General features: G+C 32.3%; 1 long non-coding RNA gene across 1 annotated transcript; it reads left to right on the top strand.

Moving 5' to 3' along the window:
• The first annotated feature begins 579 nt into the window (after nucleotides 1-579).
• On the top strand, nucleotides 580-2,408 carry LOC133029257 (uncharacterized). Its single transcript, XR_009683407.1, has 2 exons — nucleotides 580-1,342; nucleotides 2,161-2,408. It is a non-coding gene; the product is annotated as an uncharacterized LOC133029257 (long non-coding RNA).
• The last annotated feature ends 17,787 nt before the right edge of the window (nucleotides 2,409-20,195 follow it).

Genomic DNA, 20,195 nt, shown 5'->3' with positions numbered 1-20,195 from the left:
AGAGCTCGGATTGAGGTGATTTCAGTGGCGTTGGAAAGATAATTTAAAGATCTATAAATTTTGTAGAAATAACTATATCAGAATTCGTAATTTTTCTAGGTCAAAACTAAGCCCTAAAGTTACGAGATTGAGAGCTTATAATTTAAATTTAAAAGTTAGATATTTGTTTATTTAATAATTTATCATATTATTATTGTTATTATGTTAATATTATTATTATTCATAAAACTAAAGCTAATAAGAGTCAGAATAGTATAGGTTTCATTAACCCTAAAATTATATCGTTCTATTCTTCCCACCTATCTAACCCTAAAAATTTTCAAGTCATCTTTCCATTACATCCTTAGCCAAATCTATACCACTCTTCACTCTCATCTTTGATCACCATCATCTTATGTCTATCGATCCAAGTAGCTTGATGTATTTGAGGTAAGAAACTCTACATTTACTTATTTATTGATCACAATAGGAGAATTTTCGTAGGTCTCCTTTTTCTTATTTTTCTGAATGAAACATGTCTCAGTAAAACTGTCATATCTCTTTAAATACTCATCTGATTCTTGCAATCTTGGTGTCTATAGAAAGCTTATTAAATTTCCTATAATTCTTATGAAGAAAGGTTTTACTGAATCGAAATTTATCTATGTCAAAAATTAGTATTTTTACGCTGTTTGTTGTAAATCGTTTTTCATATTTTCTATATAAGTTGTTTCAGTAAAATCCAAATATCTCTCTGAATAATGATCCGATTCTAGCGATCTTGGTACTGTTGAAGAGATAATTCAATTTTCCAAATGTTTTATGAAGAAACCATTCACTAATTATTGATTATTCTAAGTCAAAATTATTGTTTTATTGCTGTAGTTCGAAATCCATTTGTTTCAGGATTTCTAGAAAACTGTTTCGGTATAATATCTATATCTCTTACGTTATAACTCCGATTTTAAAGATTTTAGTGTCATTAGAAAGGGAATTTGATTTTCTAAAACTTTTATGAAGAGAGTATTCTCTGATTTGGAATATTTCAGTATCAAAACTTTGTATTTCCGATGTCTCCTGTGATTCGTTACTCCATATTCCTTCTCAGAAATAGTTTCAGTAAAACTATCATAAATCCCTCAGTTTTAATCCATTTTTAATGATCTATATATCGTTGGAAAGATAATTGAATTTCCTATAATTTTTATGAAGGAAACTTTTACTGAATTCGTGTAGTTATTGGTCAAAAATAGTATTCTTTCTGCTGTACTGTAAGAGTGTGAATTTTAATGTTAGGGCCTTGACCCATGTGTTATTATAGGTAGTAGTGACGAGATAACAAGTTTAAGCAGCGGGATTTGAGGTAAGGAAATTAGATAGTTTTGTATGTGTTTATCTACATAAATTTAAATTCTTTATGTATTGAAATATGACTTATGATTTGTTTTTATGAATATGTATATGGTACTGAGAATGTGTGGTATGGACACAATATGAGTTTGTGAATTGATACATAGATTATGGTTGTATGACTTGTATATGTTGTATGTTGTATGTTGTGTATTGTATGTTGTATGTTGTATGGTGTATGGTTTATGTTGTATGTTATATGTTGTATGCTAACGTCTCAGGTAAAGTGAGGGACCATGGTGGGGTATGATACGGGATAAGGCCGTTGAATGTAGAGATACCCTACCCTACATTTTACTGAGTCGTGTATGAGATTGTTATGGTGGGTATGATACAGTGATGTTACTGTTGAATATAGAGATACCCTATCCTATAACAATGGTAGGGCTGCATAGGCCCATGTTATTATATGGGCAGATTAGGCCCAGGATATTGTAGGGTCAGGCTAGGCCCGGGTTATGTAAGTAATGGCTATGATATGTCAATGTTGTGATAATGTTATTATTATCTATAGTATTGATATGATTATGTTATGAGTGTGATATTGGAGTTATGATCTCTGTATATGTGTACGGTGTGAACAAATAGTATAGACTTGTATGATAAAGGTTTCCATATGTACAGTTATTTGGTTATAGTTATAAAAGAGCATGTATGATATTGCTAAAACTTAATAAATACATTAATGGTATGTGTGATATTATATGGTATTGTTTGATAAGCATTTCCTTACTGAGCTTTTAGCTCACCCCCCTTACTTTCCCCCTACAGGTATTAGACAGGGAAGTATGTATAGTGAGCAGGGTCAGTTCTGGTACGTATACTGTGAGCGGCTACGGGCGGACAAACGATCTAGAACGCCAGTGGTGCCTTAGTTTTATTTTAAGCAGTTGATAAATCTAACACAGTGGAAATGCATTATTTAAAATTATTTACTTACTGTATCTTGTTTTACAAATGAAGGATCCTTCTCTGTTGCATTTTGATTTTTTTTAAAATCCACTGTTGTATTTAAATTATTTTTTTTTATCTTTTCAAATTATACATGAAAATAGTATTTTTGTAAAATAAGGCAAAATATCGGGGCGTTACACTAATACCTTTAGTCACAGACCTTTTAGTCACAACATAGGAATAATAATTTATAATTAGTCACAATTTTTTTACTTTTAGTTACAAATTTTGTTATAACTAAAACTAAGATTTTTTGTAGTGCCTGCCTCGAATTTACCCAACTCGAAACTCAACCCATCATCACAATTGATCACAACCCTAGAAGGTGGTTTAGTCCATCTGACAACCGATTGATATTCTCAAAAGGATTATCAGTGTTACAACTATTGGCTGAAGAGAACCACTTTAAAATTTCATACTTCAATCGAACAAAAATGTCATCATCCACACAAATTTTTTGGCTGAAGAGAATCGTATTAAAAAAATTCATACTTTAATCAAATAAAAAGGTCATTATCCACACAAACTTTTTAATTTACCCATTTAAATACAAATAATAATTTTTCAAACATGGTAACAATAATAAAACAACTCATAGATATCCCAATTATATATATAATATTAGTCTAAATTAAGTTCAAATTAATACAATGTGTTTGAAAGGGAAGTTATGGTTGAACCCTAACTATATATAGCCAGCCCCTCTTTTTATAATATATGATCATTATTTTCTACAACTGTACTACTTTTTCTTTTATTTTCTATAATTCTACTATATATGATTCTTAATTTGTCAAGTTTTTTATAAGATTTTTTTTCATACAAAAATATATAAGTACCCTTTTTGCTTTCATTTATATTCATGTAATCATTCATTCAATATGTGAAGATCTTTGTTCCATAGAGTTATATTTCGAGATATTGTTTCATATAATATTCTATATATTATTTGAGTGGTTTATATAATTATTTAGTTATTGTGTGTTGATTTTCATAGATTTAAAAATAATGGGATTTTCATATATAGACTAATTTTGTAATATTTTCAATCCATTGATCAACTTCTCCTATTAATATCTAAAATAAAGAATTGTGTAATTATAATTTGTATTTACACTACACAAAATCTTAACGAAATTTGTGATTAAAAGTAAAAAAAAAAATTGTGATTAATTATAAATTATTCCTATATTGTAAAAAGTCTGTGACTAAATGTATTAATCACAAAAATCACAATTTGTTGTGACTAAATATATTTTTAGTCACAATATTTATTGTGACTAAAACTAAATTAGTGACAACTTGTATCTAAATACTATATTTTAGTCACAAGTAACTTTTTGTTGCGACTGAAAGTCACATTTAGTCACGAAAAAATTATATTGTGACTAAAAGATTGTCACTAAAGCTGGTAGTTGGTTTTTGTAGTATTAGTAGTATTATTTTATATATAAATTAAAATTGTAGTGTTCAATGTGTATTCTAATTTTATAAGAGAAAAATATGATAGTAAGAGTCTCGTGATTTGCAAGGGAAAAGACTGGTAGCTGTGTAATCCCACATCACTTGGGAAAGGTTAAGTGTGATGATTTTAAGACTGTGTAGGTATGAGACTACACAGTTGAAGAGGGTTTAAATAGATTGATTGGTACTACCTATATCAACAAGATGCATATTATTTTTGGTAGCCCATCATGTTAAACGTGTTTGACCTGAGGTAATTTTAATTAGTATGGGTGACCTCCTAAGAAGTTTTCTCAAGAAGCGGTCGAGTGAGGACAGTACGCTGGAAAGACTCGTGTTGGTCTACAGGGTTAATCGTAATTTTGTGAAGCAACCAAGAGTGATGTACCACCCGTGTATAAGAGTCATTAGTCTGTGGGAGAAGGCCCAATGGAAGCTTGAAACGAGGACGTTAAAAATAATCTCAGAATCTTTACCTAGCCAGAAGTTTGGTCGACGAGGACGTCAGACCCCCCAAAGGGAGGTGATTATGACAGTCAGAGTCCTGTGATTCGTAAGGAGTAAGATCGGGAGTTGTGCAAAATCCCACATCGCCTCGGAAAGGTTAAGTGTGATTATTTTAAGACTGTGTAGGTATGAGACTACACAGTTGAAGAAGGCTTAAATAAATTGATTGGTACAACTTATATCAAAAAGATGTATCTTTTTTTCGGTAGCCCATCATGAAAGAACTCAAAAGTTAAGTATGCTTGATTTGGGATAAATTCAAGATGGGTGACCTCTTGAGAAGTTTTTTAAAAAAACGGGCGAATGAGAACAAAGCACGCTCGAAAGATTCGTGTTGGTTTGCAAGGTCAGTCGTCATTCTATGAAGCAGCTAAAATTAACGTATCTGTATATAAGAGTCATTACTTCGTGAAGAAAAGTTCAATAAAAATTTGAAGCGGGGTAGTTAAAAAAAACATATATACTTAATTAATTTCCAACAACTAATCCAAAATATATCACATTAGTAAGTGATCAATGATCATACAATATTTTTAATATGGTATGGGCACTAATTAAGTACAATATTTGAGTAAAATTTAAGAAGCCACTAATTAAATGTTTTGATTAAAAATAATAAATGCTTCCACTTTTGGACAGTACTAATCATATTCAACTTATTTAATGGAAAAATCAAATGTACTTATTACAATATTGACTATTATTAGATCATGCATATACACATTACAAATAAATAAGTATGAAAATTTTTATAGGATTGGGCCATCACTTTTATGCACTTATTGTACATAGGGTATTTTTTTATCTTCAATATTTTAGATAAATAAAATAATATTGATGGTGTATATTATATTTATATTAGATTTAACTTTGAATAAAATTTTATATAATTTACTGTGTTAAAAATAAAAGTTAAAATAATTATAAGCATATATAAAAATAATTTATTAAATAATTATAAGCATATATAAAAATATGTATGCAATTAATTGTTTAAACTTTATTTTTAACACTATATAAATTATTTAAAATTTCTTAAAAACAATCTAAATATACACTCATATATATAAAATAAAATTGAATTATAACTTTTTCAAATATCAAAACTAAAAAGTACTACTACGATGGGCAAAAATATTCGTACTAAAGAATTTAAATAAGTATTGTTTTTTTTTTTTTTCTAATAGTTTATAGAAAATGGAAAATTATTAAGTAGGTATTTTTACAGTGCACTCCTGAAATAGATGTACCGATACACTTTTTTATGTGTTTTTGATATTTGAATAGTTGTAATCTCAATTTTTTTTTATAAACAGTGTATTTGTATCATTTAAGACACTATGTAAAATTTTAAAAAATTTAAAATAATTTACAATACTAAGAGCTCGTTTGGTTAATTTGTTGTATAAGGATCGTATTGTATTAAATAACAAGGAACAAGATGTTTGGATAAAATATTGTATTGTACTAATTATTACGACTATAAATTGTTATACATGTGAATTGTAACGCCCGTATTTTATAATAGTAAAATCCGAAGTCTAATTTTGATAATTAATATATTAATAATTATATGGATCGGGATCCCGAGTATCAAAATACTTGTAAAAGTGTTTTACTAATGTGAACATATACATTTTTTTTAAAAAAAAATTTAGCGGACAAGCAACTTCAAAATACAGACTCCAAAATACTAATAAACCGAAACCCTCCAGGTTGCTCTGCCGCGATATGTACAATCATGCCGAGTTCCACCTCACTGTTCCTCCAGCTTTGCTTTTCCTTTACCTACACAAGGTAGCAAACTGATGAGTCAACAGACTCAGTAAGATATGCAAGAAATATATAAAAGTAGCACGCTGCCAGCTTTATGATCAAGCTGCCCTGAGCTTAACAACGAAGCTCACCAAATGGTTAAGAACGTTCTTAAGGGTAGTACGGCTACTATACCAAATGCACTAAAGTACCAACTCCGTACTTGTGTTGGTAGAGCCCTAACTGTACTCCCAAGAATTACTAAGTGTTGTACCACGAACACGACGTACCCTGGGTACTCGTGTTGGTAACACCGTAACCACATTATTATTCAAAACAAGCATATACATTCATATATTTATTCTTACGCTATCTTACCTCGTTCCTTGCTCAAGTGTGCCGGTCAGCCTGAGTGGAAGTGCAGCTCGACGTTTTACAGGGCCCTTGAGGTGAAGCTTCACAAATCAACTAGAATTACACAAAATTGCTTTGAAAAGAAATGGATTCTCAGCTGGTTCCTTGGGGTTCGAAAGAGAGAGGGAGAGGAAAACTTAGAAATTTCTAGGTTGTTGCTTTTGTCTAATTTTCTTTCTTTCTTTAACCTTTAAATTAAATAAAACTAAACATAATAATTTACTAAAACAAAGATATAAACTCAGCCCCCAAAAGCCACTAAAATCCAAAAAGAAATAATAATAATAAAAACATGAAATGACCTATTTGCCCCTAACTATAATAAAGATAAATATTCACTACCAATGGTAAACTAGCCATTTCCAAATCCCGAAAATTCCAATACCGCTGAAACCTAACAAAAACACATGACATACTATACAATATAAATTACGACTCTCTAAAGGCCCAACGTCGTTTTCCACAGCTTCCGAACACAATCACAGAAATTGGATGATTAAACATAAAATAGCATAATAAATACATACGAACCCAAATAAATTCACATAATTGTATTATTATCAATAATAATAAAATCTCATACATAAACCCTAATTATTTAATAATTCAAAGCATTATTCATATGCGGTCTTTACAATTATCCCCCCGTTAAGAAGATTTCGCTCCCGAAATCTACCTGAACAACTCAGGATGCTGAGCCCTCATGTCAAATTCCAGTTCCCAAGTGGCTTCTTCCACTTTACTATTCCTCCAGAGTACTTTGACTAATGATATGGTTTTGGTTCGGAGAACCTTTTCCTTTTTATCCAAAATTTGCACTGGTTGTTCGTCGTATGATAAATCAGGTTGCAACTCCAATGTTTCGAAACTCAGAACATGCATTGGATCAGACATATACTTCCTCAGCATGGAAATATGAAACACGTTATGCACTGCTGACAAGGAAGGAGGTAGGGCTAACCGATAAGCAACTTGTCCAACCTTTTCCAAAATTTCAAAAGGTCCAATAAACCTAGGGCTCAATTTACCTTTCTTTCCAAAGCGTCTGATTCCCTTCATCGGGGATACTCGTAGAAAGACATGATCACCAGGTTGGAATGTAACATCCCGTCGCTTGGGATCTGCATAACTTTTCTGCCTGCTTTGAGAAGCAAGCATTCGAGCTTTGATCTTGTCTATTGCTTCATTCGTTTTCTGGACTAATTCAGGGCCCAAGTATTTCCGTTCTCCTGTTTCGTCCCAATGAATTGGGGAACGACACTTTCTTCCATAGAGTAGCTCATAGGGAGCCATTCCTATGGTACTTTGGTAGCTATTATTATAGGAGAATTCAATCAGAGGCAAATACTTACTCCATGACCCTCCGAAATCCATGACACAAGCTCGCAACAAGTCTTCAAGTATCTGGATGGTTCGTTCAGATTGCCCATCTGTTTGAGGATGAAAGGCTGTGCTGAATTTCAATTTAGTTCCCATAGCCTTTTGCAAACTCACCCAAAACTTTGAGGTAAATTTAGGATCCCTATCTGAAACGATTGACTTCGGTACTCCATGAAGACGGACAATTTCTTTCACATACAAATCAGCATACTGATCCACTGAATAGGTTACCTTAACAGGTAAGAAATGTGCTGACTTTGTAAAACGATCCACCACAACCCAAACTGAGTCGTACATTCCTGTGGTTCTAGGCAAGCCAACCACAAAGTCCATTGCAATGTCTTCCCACTTCCATTCTGGAAGTGTTAAGGGCTGAAGTAATCCCGCCGGTCGTTGATGCTCAGCTTTGATTTGCTGACAGGTTAAGCATTTAGTGACATAGTCCACTACATCCCTCTTCATCCCATACCACCAGAAATAGGGCTTCAAATCTTGATACATTTTGGTGGTTCCTGGATGTAATGAGTAAGGGGTAGTATGAGCTTCTTCTAAAATTTCCTTTTTAAGCTCAATAAAATCAGGGACACACACCCGTGCTTTAAACAATAACATCCCATTGTCAGAAATGGAGAAGTCCTTAGCTTTGCCTGCTAAGACATCTTCTCGAATTTTTACCAATTCAGGATCTTCTAACTGGGCCATTCTGATTCTTTCTAACAAATCTGACTGAAGTGTCAGATTAAATAATCTCTCAGTCACCAACTCAATGTTTGCTCTAGTCATTTCCGAGGCTAGCTGAGAGGAAATCATAACCATATTGGATATCTGATCAGGTCTTTTTCTGCTTAAGGCATCAGCCACCACATTTGCCTTTCCAGGATGATACAAGATTTCACACTCATAGTCTTTTACCAATTCTAACCACCTTCTCTGTCTCATATTCAAATCCTTCTGAGTGAAGAAATACTTGAGACTCTTGTGGTCAGTATAAATCTCACACCTTTCACCATACAAATAATGTCGCCAAATTTTCAAGGCGAACACCACTGCTGCAAGTTCTAGGTCGTGAGTTGGGTAACGCTGCTCATAATCTTTCAATTGCCGAGAAGCATAAGCTATGACTTTATCTGCTTGCATTAACACACAGCCTAATCCCTGCCTTGATGCGTCACAGTACACTACAAACTTTTCTAGATCAGAAGGCAAGGCTAGAACAGGAGCTGTAATCAATCGTTGCTTCAGCTCTTGAAAACTCTTTTCACACTTATCTGACCATATAAATCGATGATTTTTCCTAGTTAACTCGGATAACGGCATCGCAATTTTGGAAAATCCTTCCACAAAACGCCGATAATAACCCGCTAAACCGAGAAAACTTCGAATTTCCGTGACTGTTTTAGGTCTAGGCCAATTCTTCACTGCTTCAATCTTCCCTGGATCAACCATAATTCCGTCTTTTCCAACAATATGCCCCAGAAAAGACACTTGCGACAGCCAGAACTCACACTTTTTGAACTTTGCATAGAGTTTATGATCTCTAAGCCGCTGCAGAACCATTCGAAGATGTTGGTCATGCTCTGCTTCTGACCGAGAGTACACAAGAATATCATCGATAAATACAATTACAAAATTATCGAGGAAATCCTTGAATACCCTATTCATGAGATCCATAAAAGCTGCCGGTGCATTTGTTAACCCAAAAGACATAACCAGGAATTCATAGTGGCCATACCTGGTTCGGAAAGCTGTCTTTGGGATATCCTCTTCTCGAATTCTCAATTGATGATATCCAGACCTCAAGTCAATCTTAGAAAATACTGTCTTGCCCTGAAGTTGGTCAAACAAATCGTCAATTCTGGGCAGAGGATATTTATTCTTAATGGTTAACTTATTCAGCTCCCGGTAATCAATACACATCCGAAGAGTTCCATCTTTCTTCTTCACAAATAGCACAGGGGCTCCCCAAGGTGACACACTAGGTCGAGTGAACCCTAGATCCAACATCCCTTGGAGTTGCATTTTCAGTTCTTTTAATTCAGCAGGTGCCATTCGGTAGGGTGCCTTTGAAACAGGTTCTGCCCCAGGAATTAAATCAATAACAAAATCTATTTCCCGCTGGGGTGGTAATCCAGGCAATTCCTCTGGAAACACATCCAGGAATTCCTTAACCACTTTAACTTCTTCAGGTCCAAGTAACACAGATTTACTGGAATCTACTACCACTGCCAGAAACCCAACACATCCATCTCGTAATAAATCCCTAGCTTTCAATGCTGAGATTCTAGGGACACGAGAACCTTGGACTGAGCCAACAAAAACGAAAGGTTCCTCATTCTCCGGTTCAAAAGTCACCATTTTCCGTTTACAATCAATACTAGCAGAGTATTTGGACAAAAAGTCCATACCAAGTATAATATCGAATTCGGCCAATGGTAACTCCACGAGATCAGCACTCAATTCTCTATCTTCAATTCTAATTATTACTGACCTAATCCACTTTCTTGAAATAATTAATTCTCCATTAGGCAACAGGGTTCCAAACCCCGTCTCGAGAATATCACTAGGTCTATCAAACTGATCAAGAAGTCTTGATGACACATAAGACCGAGTAGCACCCGAATCAAATAAAACAGTATAAGCAAAACCATTGATTAGAAGCTGACCTGTAACTACTGAAGGACTGGCAGCTGCATCTGCCTGAGTTATAGCAAAGACGCGAGCAGGTGCAGGTACAGGTTTGACCTCGGGCTTCGGTTCCTCTTTCTTCAACTGAGGACAGTCTTTCCTGAGATGTCCCACTGAACCACACTGAAAACAGGCTCTCCGGTTACAAACCCCGGGATGATGCTTCTTGCAACGCGGGCACTCAGGATAAGAATAAGTCTGACGTCCTCCTCTATTCTGGTTTCCTCGAAACCTTTTTCCTTGCCCTGAACTTCCCGAGGATGGAAAAGTTCTTTTCTTCTGTTCAAAGGTAGAACCCCCACTCTCTTTCTCAGGACCCGACATAGGGAGAGTAGTGATCCCACCAACACCAGAAGACTCTCGGGTTTCTTGTAAAAATTTAACTGCTCCTTCAGCTCGAAGAGCCTTATCAACCATTTCTGCATAAGTTGTGGTATCATTCGTTGTAATAACCAGGTCGTGTCTGATTTTGGCATTCAGCCCAGCCAAATACTTTTCTTTCTTGCTGAAGTCTGTGGGTACGATTCCGGAGGCTAGCTTAGCCAAGCGATCAAACTTGGTGGTATATTCGGTTACTGACATACCCTCGCCTTGTACCAACTCAACAAATTCCTTCCGCTTTGCACTGCGGACCGCCTCGTTGTAATACTTGGCATTGAACAATTCCCGGAACTCCTCCCAGGTCATTCTGGTCACATCTCTGGTGAGGGATACCATTTCCCACCAGATCAGGGCATCCTCTTGAAATTGAAATGTGGCACATGCCACCCTATCATTTCCAGCTACTCCCATAAAATTCAGTATTTTCTCAATAACGGTCAACCACTGCTCAGCCTTTAAAACATCAGGGCCTCCCAAAAATACTGGAGGCGCTTGTTTTCTGAACCTCTCATACAAAGGCTCCATGCGGTTACCAGCAATATTTTGCTCAGCTGGTACCACAGGAGCTGCAGGAGCTAAAGGAGCCGCAGCAGGCGGTTGCGGGGGAGGTTCAACAGGAGCATCCCGTTGCCTGAGTCGTCGGATCTCTTCTTCTTGTTGCTCAATTCTAGTTTGCATCTCAGCAAACCTTTGTTCCCAATCAACAGGGGCCTGAGGTGGATTCTCCTGTCCACCCCTCGGGACTCGATCGCGGCCTCTACCGCGTCCACGGGGGTTTTGGGGATTTCTACCACCCCGACCACCTCCGGTCTCAACCAATTCACCCTGCCTTCTAACGTTTCGCTGGTCGTCCATTATTTAGGACTTAGCCTGCGAACCCACAAGGCACGTAGGTCAGACAGTGGTCAAAATATTCTCAAGACCGCAATTAAGATTTAAAACATCTTATTTAATCATATTTATACAACACAACATATCTTAAAATAGTTTGCAAAAGAAATAAAGCTTACGGAACCGTGAGTTGAACTCGACACTGGCCTTGATTGTACATATCTTGACGGTCTTCAGTGAACAACCCGGTGGCTCTGATACCAAACTGTAACGCCCGTATTTTATAATAGTAAAATCCGAAGTCTAATTTTGATAATTAATATATTAATAATTATATGGATCGGGATCCCGAGTATCAAAATACTTGTAAAAGTGTTTTACTAATGTGAACATATACATTTTTTTAAAAAAAAAAATTAGCGGACAAGCAACTTCAAAATACAGACTCCAAAATACTAATAAACCGAAACCCTCCAGGTTGCTCTGCCGCGATATGTACAATCATGCCGAGTTCCACCTCACTGTTCCTCCAGCTTTACTTTTCCTTTACCTACACAAGGTAGCAAACTGATGAGTCAACAGACTCAGTAAGATATGCAAGAAATATATAAAAGTAGCACGCTGCCAGCTTTATGATCAAGCTGCCCTGAGCTTAACAACGAAGCTCACCAAATGGTTAAGAACGTTCTTAAGGGTAGTACGGCTACTATACCAAATGCACTAAAGTACCAACTCCGTACTTGTGTTGGTAGAGCCCTAACTGTACTCCCAAGAATTACTAAGTGTTGTACCACGAACACGACGTACCCTGGGTACTCGTGTTGGTAACACCGTAACCACATTATTATTCAAAACAAGCATATACATTCATATATTTATTCTTACGCTATCTTACCTCGTTCCTTGCTCAAGTGTGCCGGTCAGCCTGAGTGGAAGTGCAGCTTGACGTTTTACAGGGCCCTTGAGGTGAAGCTTCACAAATCAACTAGAATTACACAAAATTGCTTTGAAAAGAAATGGATTCTCAGCTGGTTCCTTGGGGTTCGAAAGAGAGAGGGAGAGGAAAACTTAGAAATTTCTAGGTTGTTGCTTTTGTCTAATTTTCTTTCTTTCTTTAACCTTTAAATTAAATAAAACTAAACATAATAATTTACTAAAACAAAGATATAAACTCAGCCCCCAAAAGCCACTAAAATCCAAAAAGAAATAATAATAATAAAAACATGAAATGACCTATTTGCCCCTAACTATAATAAAGATAAATATTCACTACCAAGGGTAAACTAGCCATTTCCAAATCCCGAAAATTCCAATACCGCTGAAACCTAACAAAAACACAATGATAACATACTATACAATATAAATTACGACTCTCTAAAGGCCCAACGTCGTTTTCCACAGCTTCCGAACACAATCACAGAAATTGGATGATTAAACATAAAATAGCATAATAAATACATACGAACCCAAATAAATTCACATAATTGTATTATTATCAATAATAATAAAATCTCATACATAAACCCTAATTATTTAATAATTCAAAGCATTATTCATATGCGGTCTTTACATGAATCGTATTATTTAACACTAGCAAATGATTTGTATTACCTTGTATTGTAATATTCACAAAGGGTCTGGGCCGGTCTCGAACCCCGAACCAAAAGCCCAGACCCCAATCCGGCCCCAAACTCTGTCCTGGTGGTTGAAGTCTAAGGCTTAAGATCAGTCCCAGACCACGAACCCTAGACTAAGACCTTGACCCAATCCCAAACCCTGAGTGTCGAATGTTGAACCCCGGATCACGACCCTGCCTCGGACCCAAATCCCGACCCAACCCCGAACTCGGACTCCGAACCCAAACCCCGACCCAGCCTCAACTCCGAACCCGAACCTAAACCTTGACCTGGCCCCAAACTTGGACCCCGACCCGTCCTCGACCTGTCCCCGGTCCCGTAAAAATAATATAATTTTACATAAACTATTAATACAAATTAATATCAAACATAATATTATATTAAATAATATATTATTACAATACAATATTATACAACACGAGGTACCAAACCAGCTATAAAAGTAAAATTCATATTATCTATTTCACATGCATATAAAATAAAAACTAAGTGTACACAGAACTGTTTGAATTTTATTTTCAACGCATTAAACTAATCTAAATTTCTCAAAAATTTACAAAAGAAGTGTATCAGTACACCTATTTTTAATACTTGCACCATAAAATTTTCTTATTTATATTAAAAAAAAATAAAAAATAAATAAAAAAAGCCCCCTTTGATCAAATTAAGTTATCCATATTATAGTGTGAAGCGGCGTTTGGATATATATTACTAATTAATAATTAGTATCAAAAACCATAATGTTTTGTCGGTCAACATTGAAAAAACTAATTAACTAATTAATTAAATAAATTGCAAACGTTCTTTTATTTTTTTGTTTTCATAATGATGAAAGATTGGAACTTTATGATATAAAATCAAACATGTGGTGACTCCAGATTTGGGTTGGTGGAAAGATTTTAAATATGTATATGCATATATAATTGAAAAAAGAAATATATATATAGGGATATTATTATACTTTCATAGATTGTAATTCGTGATGTACGGCAGCCGTCAGATGAGGGAGTTATTTGATCTGATGGTTGAGATTGATCTAGGGGTAATTAGGGTTAAAAAGTAGAAACGTACCTTGACACTCATTTAATGTACCCTAAGACCCATCTAATGTACCACGGAATACATTGACAAAATCATATCTATATATATATACATCTTTCTAAGTGTATTATTTAAAAAAAATAAATAAATAAAGAATAATTTACCATCTTAAAAATACTACACACTACTACAAGAAGAAACAAGCTTTCAATATGATACTAAAAATGTATATAAAAGAATTATTATAAGACTTTTTTGAAACATTAAGAAAAATTGTATTATAGTAATTCATTATACTAGAATGTTATAGAAAATTTTATTATAATACTTTTGTAGTAGTATTTTAATATTTTGAGTTGAGCTCTAATGAAACTTTGCTTTCTTTAAGAAACAAATAATAATAAAATATATATATATATACCTCTTAAAAATTATACATAGATCATTCCAAAAACAAAATGTCCAGCCTAAAGCAAAACACTAAATACATTTTTCAAATGATAAAAATCAAACTTATTTGTTTATATTAAGAAAATAATGCTCCTTTTATCACAAACTTCTAAAATTGTCCTCATGCATGCCACCATAACATACAAATATTTTCATTTTAATCACTATAAGTTTCTAAAACACTCCATTTGACACTAAAGTAGCACTTTAGTCTAATTATTCCAATTTAAAAACTTTTTTTATATATATAATTTGAAATAAAACTACAAATTCAGGATATTACAATATGCAATAGTCTAATAATTTTTTAGATTTTACACATGATAACAAGTGATATTGATAATAATGTAATGTACATGGAAGATACATCTTATATTTTGGAACAACCTTTAAGGACGATTTCATCAAAAGAATGTTCCAAGAATTTTCGAAGCTAAAAGAAGTACACAAGTTCTTACTCAAGGATCCACTCATATTACAACCTATTTTAATAGAAGTAAGGCTATGTGGTCCTATAAAGGTTACTCATGAATATCAAGAAAAGAATATTTTGATTGGCTTGAATGAAACCTACAATAATGATAGATCTTCAATTCTTATGCAAGATCCTCTTCTTAGCATCAATAAAGCATTTCTGTCTAGTCTTCGAACTGTGACTGTGAAAAGCCCTAATTTTGATATTCTTTTCCGAACTTGACTTCTGAACAATTCTCTAGAAGTTCTTAATTAGTATAATCTTGATCAAGCTAAAGTCTCTTGTACTCATTTCTAATTACGAAGAAAAAGTGAAAAGACACTTAAATTTCTAGTGGTGGAATAAAAATCTCATGAAGAAATTATTTTCTTTCCTCCATTAAAATGAACTATTATTTATTCAAATATTTTAAGAACTCTCAACTAATATTTATATTCCAAATCTCAATTATTTTTTCTCCAATGATGTTGAGGATCAGGTCCACCAGGTGAAACCCTATCATTTTTTGCATCACCACCATCGTCGAGCATCAATTTACGTTGGTAGAACTCGAATTTCGATTGATGAACATGCCCTAATAATTCGGAAAAATATAGGGTTCCTATCTTACGATTAATTCTTCGAGTTGAAGAAAAAGAAGAAGAAGAAATATGATCATGATGAGAAGAATAAGAATATGACTCCAATGAGCTCATCACCACAATCACTACAAAGGTACATAATAACAACATTAACACATTTGTTTTTGATAAAGTACTACATCTTGTACTCATCTTCACATATAATAAAATTAAAAGAGACTTTAATCAAATAAAAAAATTAAAGAAGAGAAAAAGGCAAAAATACCAAAAGTGATGAGCTCTAGGATGATCTAAAGAGTTTTTAGCTATTTCATAATATAAAATGAGATGCAGCTAAATGGGAGAGACCATATCTTATTATATATATATAGATTTATATGTATATATAATTTCAAATAAAAAAATATATTTTGTATAATTACTTGGTATTATTGATCATCATGGAGAGTCAAATTCAACCATATATATTGGAAAATCTTGTAAGCATATTACTTTAACAACTCATGGCCATTTTTTATTTCTTCAATTTATTAGATATATATAAATATATTTATATTTATATTCTCTCATTCGTTGTACATATACACCAAAAAATGCACACTTCTTTAGTTCTCATCATCAATCAATAATAATGGATTTGATAAGCTATAATTAATTACTCCTACTTTTAATTCAAATTAAAAAAAAATCTTTCTTTTTTTTAGTTTTCTAGCTAGAAGCCAAATAATTCTAGTTTTAATTTGCTTGTTAATGCAAATATTACTCTAATTTGTTTCTACTATAATATTCACACTTGTATTTATATAAAAAATATGTATATATATATATATATGTTAAGCCATTATTAATTAATTAATTTATATATAATATTATAAATTAATGGGTTTAAGCATTCTCTCAAGAAGAAGAAGAAAAGAAAAAAGCTTAATGGATTTTGCTGACACATAGGATCATATATACAATCATGGACATGACCTATGAGGATAATCATGAAAGCAATACATATTTAATATACATTGTATATAGTAACATAGATTAGTAGATAAATATATGTTCAATCATATAAATATATATATATATATATAAAATAACACGAAAGATAAACATAAATCCAATATCTCAAGTACATCATTCTTAATCATACCCAGGTTAATCATACCCAGGTTTAAGCAGTTTAGCAACTTTGGGCGAAAAATTAAAATTAGATTCTTTTATTAAAAAAAATATATTAATTAATATTTTATAAATTCAACCTAGAAAAACTTTATAAATTCTAAAATAGGCAATATTTTTAGAATTATATATATGGAAACCACAAGATTTTATTATTATTTTTAGGGTTAATTTTACAAATGCACAAAAACAAAAAACAAACAACGAAAATACGGTTTTACGGAATTTTAAACATTTTTACAATTTTTTTGATTTTATTTACATAAAATACAGTCTTTTTATGTTGAAATTTTGTTCATTTGTTGTTAATTTTTTGTTATACGTATGTTATTTTTTGTTGTTATTTTGATGTTTTTTTCATGTTACTTTTATATATGTTATTTTCTTGTTAATTTTATGTTGTTTTTGTGTTATTTTTTGGAAAACCGTAAAAATATAACAAAAAACATTCTTTGAACGTAAAAATGTAAATATTTTACAAAAAAATAGTGTCTTATGTAATTATTCTTTTTTTTAATAAATGCTAAGTACATGTTTGATGTTATGAATATTTATTATGTATACTATATATTATATAAAAAATATTTATTATATTATATATATATAAAGCAATAATAAAAAATAGAGTCTTTTAATATAGAAGGTCTTGTGCAATGGTCCAAAATACCAAATGCTCGGGCCAGCCTTGATCATACCAACCGAAGAAGAGCTTTCGCTTGAAAAACTGATAATTAAAATACCCATAATACTTAATAGTTTTCGAGCCATATTCCTATAATAGGAGTTTGGTAATTAGATGAATGTTATGTTTAGTATGATTTTATTAAAAAAGAAAAAAAAAAGAAAAACTTTGTATTTATCCCACATTATTCATATGTAAGTAATGTGTGGTATTTTTATGAGGTAGCTACAAATGTAGTATTTATAGGGAAATTTACAAAAATATTGGAATTTGAGTTAACTTTTACAAAAATACTGTTACACGGAAATTTTTTCAAAAATACTGTGTTTTTATAAAACACTAGTAAAACACAAAGCAGAACAACTTAAAACAACAATAGAAAACTAGTAAAACACCAATAAAATACTAGTGAAAACTTAACACAGTATACTGCAGTATGAAACTTATAAAAAAATACAGTAAAAAAGTAAAGAATACCGCCTGGCAGTATTTTTGTAAAAAAATGACAAAAGTTAGTATATCATGTAAATTTCCCTATTTATAAGATTTTGATAATTAGATAAATTTGGTGTGATTTTATCAAAATAAATAAATAAATAAAATACCCATTACACAAAAATGTCATATAAGATTCTTCTTTAAACAAATTTTATTAAATGTAATTGGTTAAAAAAAACTATATATAATTTTACACCGTATACTGAAATTTCTCACTCTTTTTTCTTTTTTATTGTTGAGTGAAATTTTCTTCAAAAATAATGTATATTGTGTTATTTACTGTTATTTTATGGTTATTTTTTAATTGTTCAACTATTATTTTTGATTATTTTATTTTGTTATTTTACAGTATTTTATATAAAAAAAAATATTTTTGTAAAAATTTTATATATTTTACTCAACTTCCATCTCCACGTATATAATCCAATATCTAATATCTTTGGAAAGAAAAAATTAGACTCTATACCCTTTTTATATTGCTCTTTTTTATTTTTACCTTCTTTTTTAAAGTTTATCATTTTTACCTCTTTTTTTAAACACTTTACTGATTTTACCCTTGTCACCTTACTATACTCTCCATGTGACTTCCTTATGTGAGGGTATTTTGGGTGCAATACATATAAAAAAAAGTATGTTTCAATTAAATATAAAATTAGAGGTAGATTTGATTAATTGATAAATAAAAGAAGTATCTTCCAATAAAAAATAAAAAAAAATTTCAATAGCCCAAGTAAAGAAACAAAAATAAAAAATAAAAATAAAAAAAGAAAAAGAAAAAATCCCTTCTTTAGGGGCCAAACACACTAACACACACATAAATTTTCAATGAAAAAAAATTATTGTACTGTAATTAATTAATTTTTTTTCCTTCCCTTCAAAATTTTGAGTAGGAATGTAAGGAAGCAAAGATGGAATGGGAATTTTTATCTCGTACCCAGTATACATATTTTAGCAATTTTTCCTCCCAAATTTTGACATAAACTAAATCATGCCTCTGAACTTTTTTGACCTAAGACTTTTGTCTAATTTCATTCAATTTTACTGTTTCAAATACTAAATCATGTTCCGATATCTACCAAATCATGCCCCTCAAACTTTTATATGTATTAAATTATGCCTCTGAACTTTCATCCATATTAAAATTTTTTTTTTACTAAAATTAGATAAAAGTCCTTAAATTTAATAATCTTTATAATTCATGGGGAATTTTTAACAGCCAAAAAAGTTCAAGAGGCATAATTTAGTATCAAAATTAAAAAACTGCTAATTAGTCTCAAACAGAATTAAAAAAAAAACCATAACTTAAAGGGTGAAGTTATTTCACCGAAACTGAGTCCTAATTTTGGGATTCCGTAACCATTGGTGTTAAAATTTCTTATTTATTAAAGTATGCTTTTCAAACGTGTTTAAGCTTTTAAATGTTAAAATAATAATAAATTTTGGGGTCCATAACATGTTCATTTTACTCTTTGATATTCAGTGAACATGCTGTGGATTTTACCCGGCAGCAAACCGGCCACAAAAGCGATTGTAGACAGAACCTTAAAGCGGTCAAATAAGGGGCGAAATTCCACGAGTTTTAGTTCATTCAATCCTTCCACTTTCAAACCTCAATCCAACAAGTACGAAAGGATTGAACGAATCAACTTCGCTCAACAGTAAAACGCTCGTTCATTACCTAAAACTTGCCCGCCCGTGCTGTCTTGCACCGAAACATATAATTTAGCCCATTCTGATTTAGCTTAATCAAACTTTCTTTCACAAAAAGTCATACATCTCTAAAATTTAACCCTAGTTTCCTAATCCGAATGATCGGCAACCATCTAAGAATAGACATAAAACAATGGTATTCACTCAACAAAACAAAACAGAGCTTATCAGCCTTAGGGTATTCAGCA

This window comes from Cannabis sativa, chromosome 7, assembly GCF_029168945.1.
Source record: "Cannabis sativa cultivar Pink pepper isolate KNU-18-1 chromosome 7, ASM2916894v1, whole genome shotgun sequence".
NCBI lineage: Eukaryota > Viridiplantae > Streptophyta > Magnoliopsida > Rosales > Cannabaceae > Cannabis > Cannabis sativa.
Note: the sequence above shows the minus strand (reverse complement) of the source record. Positions and strands in the feature narration are given on the sequence as shown.